The sequence below is a fragment of the Anser brachyrhynchus genome, assembly GCF_964034855.1.
Source record: "Anser brachyrhynchus genome assembly, chromosome: 1".
Classification (NCBI taxonomy): Eukaryota; Metazoa; Chordata; class Aves; order Anseriformes; family Anatidae; genus Anser; species Anser brachyrhynchus.
Genome location: NC_137694.1, coordinates 189,091,763 through 189,103,553, shown reverse-complemented (window position 1 = coordinate 189,103,553; position 11,791 = coordinate 189,091,763).

The following is an 11,791-nucleotide window of genomic DNA, read 5'->3' as shown; positions in this document are numbered from 1 at the left end:
GAGCTGAAGGACAGAAGCCTGGGGCCTTACACCTTCCCTCAGCCCAGACCCACCTACGGGCTCAGGTTCTGCAGGGCCCAGGCCGCTCCAGCATTTCTGCAGCCTAAAGCAACCTGCAGGCTGGGGAACTTCTGCTTCTCCTCCCCCAGGCCCATTTGCCTGTCTCGCAATTAAACACAAAAGAAAACAAAACTGTTAGTCTGTCAGCTGGGCTCCGAGTTGTGCCGGGTGCTTCCTTGGAGCCTCTGGGGGCATGATCTGGAAAGCTGAAGACAATCCCTGATGTGTCTGTGCCTGCGTTTCCCCACCCTCAGGCTGTCTGGGTCTCATGGACAACCCCCTCACTTGGCAGGTTGTGGTGGGAACCATGAAAGCAAGTCAAAGACGCCATTACAGTGACTGCGGTCTGAACTGAGGGACCAGCTTACATATTTACCCCTCTATAGTCACAGCACCTTCTGCAAGATGCCAAGCAAACTGAAAGAGCCCAGACTGCTCCAGGTTTCTGAGAAAGGATTTAAATATTCACACAGGCAATTATACTAGGGCTTAGAAGGGAATGGGGTATTGCAGCCAATTAATTTTTGATGCCACATAGCACAGGTTTCTGCTCCAAACCACAACAGGACAGCTGAAATCATCACCTCTTACAATTCTGGCTGAGAATATCTGTACTGTAAAGATATACAAACTATATACATTAACTCTGCTAAGTCTGTGCTCTATGCAAAGGGGAAAGGTCACAATGATCAACTGGATGAAAAATTATTATTTAAAATAGTAATGGGGAACAAGGACAGAGGCTACGTAGAGTGAAATGATGATATGATGAACAGAGTGGGTCATTTCTTGTCGATTAAGTAGTATTGGAAAGAAGAAAGCATTGCCAAACTTCAAGCTGAATTAGAAAGTGAACAGCAAAATAAGAAAATCATGGCAAAAGACTCTTTGAGCAAAGGGGGCTGCTTGCAATCAGCGCAGAGTAAAGATTAGAGATTACGTAGGTATGGCCCCTGAAACTAACACCTCTTTACAAACCCATGCTGAGACGTTATTTGGAATACAGTGTACTATTCCCATAGATCATCTTCAGGGAACATCTGAAGTGGAACAAATACAGCGTATAAATGTCAGGGAGAGAAAAGAGCTATTCTAAATGGGAAATTGGCTGCAGATGAGTCCTGGCTGGAAATGAGAAGACAGTTTCTAGCTCTTAGAGAGAGAGGCTCTGTAATAGATTTTCAGGAAAAGCAGCAAGAACAAATAGGTTAAGTCATTTAAAAGCTGGCCACAGCAAAACATGAAGTCCTTTTTAGTTCCCAAACCTGACAATCTGTTTGGTCAGAGTGACACATTTGTAAGGAACTAGCAAAAAGATGAGTTTCTTATGGATCAGGTTGGGTGTATTCAGGTTGGCCAGAAGTTGAGGTGCAGTGCTCTCAGCTCCCCCAAAACACTCAGTATCTGGTCACTGTTTCCTTAGCTGGATTTATTAGGCACAGAAAACATCACTCTGAGGTCTGATGGGTGATGCTGTGCTGTGTGAGTATTTCAGCAGACACAGACGTGTTAGTGTGGAACAGGAAAGGCAATGCCAAGGTATGGGTGATGTAAAACAGGACAATCTGCCCGAGAAGATCTTACCAACCACATGAAAATGTCATCCCTCGCCCAAGTTCTTCATGGACAGGGGGTAATTCTGTGTGCTGCTTTGGGTTAGGCAGTTCAGATTCATGCCTCTAAACCCAGAGAAGTTTAAGAGAATTCTGTGGTCGTTCATTTATTAACAGTTATCTTCACATGGGATAATCACTGCTATATCAGAACACCCTGCAAAGACACAGTGAAGAGTTGACGACAACAGAGGACCAACTCCTACAAATCTTTTCAAAATACTCCTGAAGAAGACATTGCTATAGAAAGCATATTTTTGCTGCCTGAAAATCCAGAGCACCAGCTGCAACAGCCCAGATGTTATCATCAATGCAAATAAACTTACACACACTGTAGGAAGGTTCGGCTCCAATAAAGAAACAGACGATATTATCTCTTAAACATTTTCACTCCATGTCAGATAGAACTACTGTGTTGACAAATTTTGTATTCAAATATTTCAGTCCAGTGGGTAGAACACAAAAAATATTGGACCTGTGAAAGCGATGTAAGTGGAGTCGTTCACCATGCTGAGTACAACCTGATTACCAACTGTCATAAAAAACACCTCTTGAAATGACAAAAAGCATTGCTTTGGTTTAATGAATTTCATAGCACAACTCTTCACTGCAGTAATTTTTGAGTTTATATTTTTCCAACATCCACATATGCTAAGTACCAATTTTGCTATGTTTTCAACTCAAGTTTCCTGAATTGTTCTCAGTAGAGTATTTGCAATACTGTGAAGTTGAAGCCATTTAGTTTCTCCAGCTAGTTCCTTTGTTCACTGATGGAGGAAATGCCTTGTACCTTTCCTTTGCGTTACTTATTACCCGTTTAACTGAGGAAGAAAAGAACACCACAAGCAGTGCTTTGTCTCAGCACCTGGGCTGTATCCTGCATATTCCTGGTGCAAAGTCACTGCAGAACAGCCTGTCCCACTCGAAACATGCCTTGTGCTTCTTGTTCTCCATGAGGCTGCCTAGCTCCCTGGACCATGGACAAGCTCCTTGGGCTGTGTGGGCACCAGAGCCAGGAATGCAGTTGTCTTCTCCTGAGCCAGGGACAACAGCTCTTACAGCCATCCTTGCTAAATGTGGCTCCACACGGATTAATACCACATGGCCCAGCAGGACAAATCTGATCCTGATTAAGGGTAAATACTCAATTTCCCTTCTGTTAGATTAGCTTAAGCACATCAGGATATTTATTCTGACTTTATGCTTCATCCCATCTTCTTACATGTTGTGGAAGGACAAGCAGTGCCTTTTCCAGTGCACAATTATAATGGCTGACTACAAAACCTATTCAGTGTGAAGTGGGCACATTTGCAAAGGTGAGTGGGCACTGTTTCTGTACCTTGTGCCATATGGCCATAGGAGTTCTGATTCATTACTAGGCCTTCTAAAACCAAATTATATCTCTTAGAGCTGCTCTGCTACTCTAAAGAATGCAGCATGGGACCCAAATGAAGTACTGCTGCTCTTTAGGAAGAGTACTTCATTGTATATAACCACAGTATAATAGTGAAGTCCTTCAGCCTTCAGCCTTCTGTATCAGAAGTTCCTTAAAAATCAGCCAGCTTTGGAAATAAAATCTTTAGTTGCTTTACGTTAGAAAGAAAAAGCTCTTAAGGAAAAAGGTGGAAGCATATTTTTGCTTCATGAATAGTCTGGCAACATTGGTTGGTGCTCAGAAATGTCTTTCTAAAATGTTTAATGTGAATTCATGGTGATATTGTTTTGCTTCTATCACATATGCTCCATCCATAAGATTTCAGTCATTCTCACAGAAAACAGGAGGGTCTCCATGGTGACAAACTCCTGTGGTCTGAAAAAATGTGACATTTTCTCTATCTCCTAATGTTTTTGTTTGATGATTTTTTTTCCAAAGCTGAGTTTACAATGATAAACATGTAAAAGTTGATATTCAGTACAAAAAAAATCTTCCTGAATGTGCAAAGAAATTATCTTCTCTTATGTACATCTGAAAAAAGTTACTAACATGTCCCCATGTAGTGAAAACTGTCTCAGATGGGTTTCTTGACACAAACTGCTGCAGACTCACCCACACGAGGACTACCAGAGCTGGAGAACATGATTTCCTTAGCCCTCCCTTATGAAAAATTAACACAGAAATGTCTCTCATATACCCTACCAAGGTGGATTTTGCAGCATGTTATGTGTTTATATAGCCTTATTTTTGCCGTAAAATCATCAGGTAAGTGCCAATATGAAAGTATCCACTTCTGGTCTGCTGGTGACCCCAAAGGACTGTTGAACATACCAACAACACGCTGTTGTCCTGCCAGCAGCTCCAGTGATGCAGTGTGTGAGCCATCCTTCCCTCTGCTACCCATTCCTCTTCTCCTCCAAGCCCCTCTCCCTGCTGCTACAATGGCCATAACCACAAGGTGGGTATTTCTGCCCGTCCCAAATCACTACCCCTCATGTCCAATGGTATGTGTGTATGCTCAGGAATAAATTCACATGACTGAATTACTTTGCTGGGTGAAAGTACCCTTCCACTGATGAATGATGGCTATAAGGCTGCTCTGAGCAAACAGGGGGTTGGAAAGCCCCACAGCCCCCCAGCAGGAGTCCAGTAATGCCCATATGAGAATCCACCATGAAAAGGTCTGTAGAGCCATCAGAGGAGATGGACTGTTTCTCCCATGGGCCTCCCATTCATGGTTGGTGATGAAATCTGAGCCACTCTCCCCAGATCACTAGAAATTGTAAAAGACAGAATATCCATTCAAGTTAGGGAGAAAAAATGCCCTCTCATACTTCACACAGGCTCAGAACTGATCTGTCTCAAAAATACCACCAACTGCAACTGTGCTTTCTGTAGATTCAACTTCATTATATACGCAAAGTAATTCTAGCAGCTGCTCTGCTTTCAGTACGTCATATACTCTGTGTGAATAAAATGACTTGAGTTTTTAACTGGAGGATGATATGATGCAAAATATTTGGCAGAGAATCTCCAGTTGGATTTTGCTCTTCCAGTGGCTGTACTCACACCGATGTCTTAAAAATGCTCTAGGACTTTCAGAGCCCCTGCAGGAGAGCAGCTAGCTCAGCTTATATAATTTTTTATTACTCCCAACAAGTCTAACATCAAACCAACTTTTATTACAGCTTCTTGTATCTACTCCAGATCATGTTTTGTTTTTTTTTTCTGAGTAATTTATTTTAATTATTTTTTTAGTCTCTGTAATTAGGGTTGCACAACAAGTTCCCTAAGAAAATAGTCCCTAATCTTACACAGGCTTTATAACAAAATATTTGTATTTATTCAATGGGGTAGCTCCTGATTTATAACGGATTCCTGTGAAGAGGAAAAAAAAAAAGCCAATGAATTATAGGATTTTTTCTTTTTTAAACTTCAGTTTTGGGGGAAAAAAAATCTGGAATGAATAAACACGTTGTGAGTGTGAAAATGAGTAACAGATAAAATCCATTTGTCAAGGACAATCTGTCAAATTAACCCACATCTCTTCTGGGTGATAGGCCTCGTGAGTAGGGGGAGAGAAATAGAAGTTATGCATCTGGAAGTTAGTAAGCTTTCGGCTGTCTCGCATGATGTTTTCATTGGCAAAGGAGGGACACACGCGGCAAATGAAATTATGACTACAAGGTGCAAAACTAATTAGATCGTGTACCAGACGGTGAATGTCAAAGATTAACCCATCAAACGAGTGTCTGTATTGAGTGGAGTACTTCATCCGCCCGCCCTGAGGTGTTGTTGGCCACCCCAGAGAAGGGTGGGGAGGCCTGGTGGACCCACGTGTGACAAAAGGAGAAGCAGAGCAGAGGTAGATCTGCAGCCTGAACCAGCTCTGGAGAGCGGAGTGATGGTCTAAAAGAAATCAGCAGAATTTCCTGGGTACCCGTGCTGAGGTACAGAGCTGAGGCCAGAAATACCCCTTTGGGAAAATAGAGGAAAATAGAGGGGAAAGCTGGTTCGATGGCAGTTCTTCTGGAAAGTATCTCAGGGTTATAGTGGATCCCAAGATTCAGGTGCATCAACAACGTCCTGGTTTGGTGAAAACAGACAGGTTTCATGCTGAGGTTTTAGACTGCAGGTTGCAGCTTTTGTAGCTTGATAAAGTGCCTGCCAGACATGGCACTAGCACTGCTGATTCTACACTCCTGGGGCTGGGGATGGGCTCTCAGGTAGCTTGGCTCACCTGTTTCCAATGGTTCTTTCCTGGATGCTTCTCTTTTCAGCAATGAGCATTGACTCTGTCAGTTCTTTGCTCTCAGCAATAGTATAAAGAGTCTGGAGTCCGTCAGGCCTACAGCTGCCAATGACTTCAAGGGGAGTGATACTGCACTGCTCTTGTCGCCAGTGCTAGTGGAGATCCTGTGCTCAACTCAGTGGTCTACATGCAGGGTTCAGAGGGTGTGTGGGGTTGGCAGAGGATGCACAGCACACATGAGAAACTGAAGTCATAGAATCTTAGAAAAATTAAGGTTGGAAAAGACCTTCAAGATCATCTGGTCCAACCATCACCCTACCACCAATGTCACCCACTAAACCATGTCCCCAAGCACCACGTCCAACCTCTCCTTGAACACCACCAGGGACAGTGACTCAACCACTTCCCTGGGCAACCCATTCCAATGCCTGACTGCTCTTTCTGAGAAGAAATGTCTCCTAATTGTTGAAGAGTAGTGTTCTTTGTTCAATTCTTTGTTTTAATTGTTGAAGAGTAGGGGCATGACGTTTCCATTTGCATTTTTTCCATTTTCCATGACATCGCCCAAATGCCAGGACTTTTCAACTATGATGGAGAGAGATTTGGCAACTCCATCAGCCAGTTCCCTCAGGACCCTGCGATTCATGTCATCAGGTCCCACAGACTTGTACCTGTTTAGATTCATCAGGTGGTCTCGAACCTGCTCTTCACTTACAGTGGGTGGGACTTTGATCCCCCAGCCTCCACCTACGGGTTCAGGGAAATGAAAGACTTGGGAAGCCCGTCGACCAGTGCAGACGGAGGCAAAGTTGCTGCTGAGTACCTCAGCCTTCTCCATGTCTGTCGTTACCAATTACTCAGATACAGAAACTCACTCCTAATATAAGAAATTAGCCACCTGTAATTGCTTACACACTACTATTTTCACCCCTCAGTCTATTTTCACAAATGTTAAAGGTGCATGGTGGCCCTCGGGGACTCCTCCTGTCACCCCAGCACAGCAGCCTGAAGGGAGATGGGTCCTCTCTTGTGCTCTTCCTCGAGGCTCTGTGCAGAAGGGATGCCACCTCCGGCACAAGGTCTGGGGGATGGGAAAGAAGCACTCACACAACCCCTGAGAATCGGCAACAGAGTTCTTTATTGCCGGGACATCTTGCAGGTGAGCCTGCGGGATGTCCGTGGTGTTTGGCGGCTCCAAGCTAATGCTTGGGATGGAGCCTGAGCGATGAGTAGGGAGCTGGCCGGGCACTCCTGCGATGCTGTTGGTGCGCCCTGATGGCAGGTAGCAAAGACATGCCGGGGTAGTCCCAGGTCAGATCTGGCCAAGGTGGATCCACTTCCATTGCTTCCTCCACATCTTCTGGTGGATTCAGCTCCATGGGCTCCACAGTGTTTGGCACAAGGATAAGCCAGTCCTTGCCCAAGACTGCCCAAACGGGATGCCTTCTGTCCGGAATGTTTTCAGTCCAGGGTGCTGCATCAGGGGGTCATCCATTTCCACCCCTAGGTCCCATGCCACTGCCCGGTTGATTTTCATGCATGAGTTTGATGCTGCTGTCTGTTTTACGGCCATGGCTGGGTCCCACACTGTGTTCTGGATTATGGGCATGTCTCTGCTCCCCACGGCTGTCTGCCTGACGCTCCTGCTTTCCCCCCACACCACCACTGCGCCACTGGTTAGGCCCAGGCCCCCTGTCGCTGTGTGTTTGAGGGGGCAGCCTGTTCCCCGCGTCGTTGCGGTGCCAGTGGTACCGCCTGTGTGTGTCTGTGGGCTTGGTGCCAGAGGGCCCCTGAGCACTGGTGTCAGTTGTGCTGCAGGCGCGATCCCTCTGCCCACGACACTTCTCGTTAGGTGCACTCCTGCTCGGTGCTTCCTTGGACTGCATTGCTGCCCTCACACCGAGGAGCCCTGCCACTCGCCTTGCTGCTTCGGCTCTTCTTCCTGCCGCACAAGCCGGCTGTCAGAGTGCCTGGAAGCTCAGCGAGTGGTGGGCCAGCTGCAGGGGTCCTGTTTTATAGGGCCCGCAGCAAAGGCGGGGCAGTGGTGGCCACTGTGACCTCAGCAAGCCTCTGTGATGGAGTGGCCCACGCGTGGCCAAAGGCGGCTGTGTTGGAAGCGGCCTGGAAGATGCCCTCACGTGGAAGAAGGAGAAGAGTTGGGGGGGCTGAGGGCCCATTTTCTGGGGCTGGCTTCCCCGGGCCATTTGGCTTGCCAGAGAGAAAGGCTGCCCCTCAGCCACTGGGACTGCCCTGCACCTCCCATCCTGTGCCCTGGGTATATTTTTAACACCGTTTTTTAGGTAATAAAAATTAACAGAAAAGAACAGAAGCAAAGTGCATCTTCAGCCCTAATTCCCATGTGCGCTTTGTGCTCTGAGTGAAAAATTTCTTCCTCACAACACATCACATCTAAATCTCCCCTCCATTTGTTCAAAGCCATTATTCCTTGTTCCATGGCTAAACTCCCTGATAGAGTCCCTCTCCAGCTTTCTTTTAGGCCACTTTTATGGGCTAGGTTAGGTGGCAAAACTGCAGGACCTTGCAAATTGCAGCCTTACCTACCTTGTTCCACACGCTCCACATGACGTTTTCCAGCTCAGGCTCTAGCCTCTCATCAGTGTAACATAGAATCACAGAATCATTCAGGTTGGAAAAGACCTCCAAGATCATCTGGTCCAGCCATCACCCTACCACCAATGTCAACTACTAAACCACGTCCCTAAGCACCATGTCCAACCTTTCCTTGAACAACCCCAGGGACGGTGTCTACCATGATCCCCAACACCTTTTCTGCAAATATCACTTCCAGCCATCTGGCTTCCAGCATCTACTAGTACAAAAGATTTCTCCTCTCCAGGTACAGGTCTCAGCATTTGCTTTTGTCGAACTGCACGATGGTCCTGTCAGCTCATTTCTCCAGCCTGCCATACTGAGATTATTTAATTTCCATAATGATTAAAATTTATTAATGCTGAAGAGCCACTGCAAAACACATGAATTGCTTAACATGCTTTAAAGCTCTCCCTTAAGTACAAGAAGATGTCTTAAATGGGCTTCTAACATTTTACTGTTATTATATAAGACACATGAACATGAAGGCAGGTATCATCAGTCTTAAAGACTTATTTTGAAGAATTAATTTAAGAAGTCTTTAAGAATTTGCTCAGACACTAACTGGGGTGCCCTGGGCATCTCAAATAGAACTGGATGACTATTTTTAGCCAGGGGAGCCTTGCAGGCACCTTCACTTGATCATTTGAATCACTCTCTGGACTATCTTGACGGTAGTAAGTTTACCAAGTCGACAAAGATCCTGACTGTTGTCTTCAGTAAGCAGATGAATCCCACTTCAGCTACTTTTCATAGAATTTTCATCAGACGTTCATTTCTAAAAGTCAAATATCAAACCATTAAAGATAATAATAGTTTTGTCCTACCCTTCGCAGGGAGCAAGCTGGAAGAAGCTGGTCTTGGGTACAGTGCTCCTTCTTTGGCTTCATTTTATGGCTCTACTACTATTGACAGATGGGAAATATTAGCTTCTGTTAAGATTTTTCCCCCATTACCTCTAAGCACTATACAGACAGGGATAGATAATCTTGCCTTTCTTCAGTCCCAGAAACAGAGACACCAGGACACATTCCCAGGTACATGGAATATCTGTGCAAAACTGAGAACAAGACCACAAAATTCTCAGCATATCCACTCGTCAAGTCTTGCTGACCTGTGATACATTTTAACCGCAAGCTACACTTTTTGCTGATCTAATTGACATCTACATTAGTATGCTGTGCACCGAAACCCAGAAGCAATAAATAAATAAAAGATGCAGGAAGAGGAGAGGTGTTAACCTGCTGAATAACTATTCAAAGTGTCACTGCTGTCTTGCACTTCTCCTCAGGGATCCTAGCTCTAGGCACTTTACTCACAAAATGTTTGGGATTCCATAATGTGAAATGGAAAAGCCTTGGTGCCTCCTTTCCCTCTTTCATTACATAAGGTCTGATCACATTGTGTGACCCCCAGAAGGACCAGAATGAGGAAAGAAGAGACCAGCCTTACTGTCACGGTTAAAGCACTCATGTTAGTTACGATCATGGTGGGGCAAAAATACAAAAAGTAGAGGCTTCCAGCCAAGCAAAATATATCATAGAGTACTGAGAAATCGTAAGTCATGTGATGTATGATCCAGCATCACCCAGCTTTCTCACTTCCAAATGGCAGTGAGATCTGAAAATTGCCCACTTTCACATCATTTGCTGAGGGTTAACAAAAAGATCCGTTCTCTCTCACACTGTGCTCCCTAGAGAATTTATTTCTAATTCACGTGGTTTTGCTATTGTGGTCCTTCTCTGCTTTCAGAAATGTCCCTGGAAAAATGTCTGCTTTCCCCAGATGCCTGTTAATTGTGCACAGTTTACTATGAAATGATTGTTTTTTTCTTCTTAATGGTTTATCTTGCAAATCAAACAGAGATTGGCTCATCTATCTGAGCTCACGCTTTCTCGCACATTAACAACAGTGCAGAAGGAAGCTAAATTATGCCCACAGTTATTGCAGGCAGTCATGGTCTTCCAGCTAATCTGAGAGTAATGTCCCTGGAATCCCATTATCTTGAGTAGTAGAGATTAGGCTGAATTAAGCAGCTATTTTCCACCAGTGATATAGAATTGAATCAAGCTCCGCCTCTAAAATTTACTGAATTTGCGGAACTAATACATAGTATTAAAAGCTTTCCAACACAGCCCAGTTTTAGGGTTTCAACGAACAATGCATTTTCTTGACTACAGTTACAGAGTACATGTGCAGTCAAAAAGTGAGATGCTGAGGGCAACAGAAGGAGGCAAATTTAATCCACATCAAACTTTCGCAGTACAGGACTATTCAGTTTAAAAATGGTATATATAAACGAGCACCAAACAGATAAAAACTAACCATGAACATGTCCAGAAAATGAACTCTAACCATCAGAACAATGCTCTTTGCTAAATATTCTTCTTTTGTTATTAAAGTGATGTTTCATCTGGGCTGTTAATTTGTACTCCTAGAATGTGGTTTCCAATTAAGTTGGAAAAGGAAAACTAAAGTAACTACAACTGATGTGAAAACAAAAAGAGTCTGATTAGCAGAACCTAAGAAGTATGAAATCTATTTTAACATTTCTGCACGTACACAAAAGGCACAAGCGATCAAGAATGTTGTATTGGTTGTCAACTTGGTATTCAGGCATCTGCAGATTAATTTGACCAGAAGCTTTCAGTTTCCTCTGATCTCCTTGCTTTCTTTAAATGTAAATTCATTTCAATGCCTCCTCACTGTAAGACCCTGCAGTTTGTATGGCAATATCTCTGGCTACACCCAAGGGACCCGTCAGTCTGCTCAGGGCTTTCCAAAGTTAGTTACAATATACTTTGTACCAAGACGCGATCAGTAGCTCAATTAATCTATCAGTCATGTTAAACTGATGTACCTGAGCATGAATGACTGGATGTCCCAAGAAGAGCACTTCATATATGAGCAGTATAACCATAACCTGGTTCTTCTGGAGTTAAAATTCTCCATTTGTCTTAACTACATGTGGAAAAACTCAAATGCATTCTGAGTTTTCCCTACTACACCCCTACTACTGCCACCACAGATCAAAATTGCACTCACTGAGATGTCAGGATGTCATGTGGAAGGGAAGAAAAAATCTGAAAGACTCCAAAATAGGAGAAATTTGTAAGCTGGGGGACCCCTGTCTCTTTAAGGTGCTCTGTGAAAGCTCAGAAAGCTCCTTCCCAAATTAATTTTGCATACTTCTAAAGGCCGCTGATGGATGTGAACACTGATGTTTACTTTGGCAATGGCAAGAAATGGATCATGCATGAAGTCTTACTGGAGCTGGCTGTGGGCTGTGTGGTCTAACCGAGCTATTAAAATACCTAGATA